Genomic DNA, 1,033 nt, shown 5'->3' with positions numbered 1-1,033 from the left:
GCCTTCTGGGCTGCAAGTGCACATTGCCGGCTCATGTTGAGCTTTTCTTCCACCACTAATGCCAAACTCCTACTCCTCAGGGCTGTTTTTGATCCCGAAGCAGATACCCATGTGTAAGCTCGTGTTGGAACACTTTATTCCTGGACTTTCATGCTGGGAAGAGGAGCAATGGTGAGCTGACCATAACTGGTGAGTGAGCCGTCCCTGTCCTCATCCTCATCCGTGTCCCCTTTGTTGTAATTCCCTTTCCATCTCACCAGGTGGGGGGAGTGAGTGCAGGACTGCATGGTCCTACCTGTGGATGAAACCACCACAGCCTTGTTGAACTTCATGAGGTTTGCACAGGCCCACCTCTCAAGCCTGTCAAGGTCCCTCTGGATGGCATCCCTTCCTTTCAGCATGTTGACTGAACCACACAGCTTGGTATCATCAGAAAACTTGCTGAGGGTGCACTCAATCCCACTGTCCATGTTGCCAACAAAGATGTTAAACAGCTCTGGTCCAATACTGACCCCTGAGGGTCACCACTCATCACCAGTCTCCACTTGGACATTGAGCCATTGACTGCAACTCTTTGAGTGTGACCATCCAGCCAATTCCTTATCCACCGAGTGGTCCATCCATCTAGTCCATGCCTCTCCAACTTAGAGACAAGGATGTCATGTGGGACAGTGTCAAACGCCTTGCACAAGTCCAGGTAGATGACATCAGTTTCTCTTTCCTTATCCACCAATGCTGTAACTCCATCAGAGAAGGCCACCAAATTGGTCAGGCATGATTTGCCCTTGGTGAAGCCATGTTGGCTGTCATCAATTACTTCCTCACTTCCCATGTGCCTTAGCATAGTTCCCAGGAGGATCTGCTCCATGATCTTGCCTGGCACTGAGGTGAGACTGACCGGCCTGTAGTTCCCCAGATCCTCCTTATTTCCCTTTTTAAAAATGGGGTTGTTTCCCCTTTTCCAGTCTGTGGGAACTTCACCAGACTGCCGTGACTTCTCAGATATGATGGATAGTGGCTTTGCCAACTTCAC

At 50.0% G+C, this 1,033-nt stretch overlaps 1 protein-coding gene across 1 annotated transcript in view; it reads right to left on the bottom strand.

Annotated features, from left to right (window-relative positions):
* TSGA10 (testis specific 10) overlaps window positions 1-1,033 on the bottom strand; it is a gene marked incomplete at its 3' end in the record, with an annotated part of 25,009 nt that overhangs the window by 1,095 nt on the left and 22,881 nt on the right. The window lies entirely within an intron of this gene.

This window comes from Antrostomus carolinensis, unplaced genomic scaffold (assembly GCF_000700745.2).
Source record: "Antrostomus carolinensis isolate BGI_N321 unplaced genomic scaffold, ASM70074v2 scaffold14364, whole genome shotgun sequence".
NCBI lineage: Eukaryota > Metazoa > Chordata > Aves > Caprimulgiformes > Caprimulgidae > Antrostomus > Antrostomus carolinensis.
This window is presented reverse-complemented; position numbering and strand designations above follow the sequence as displayed.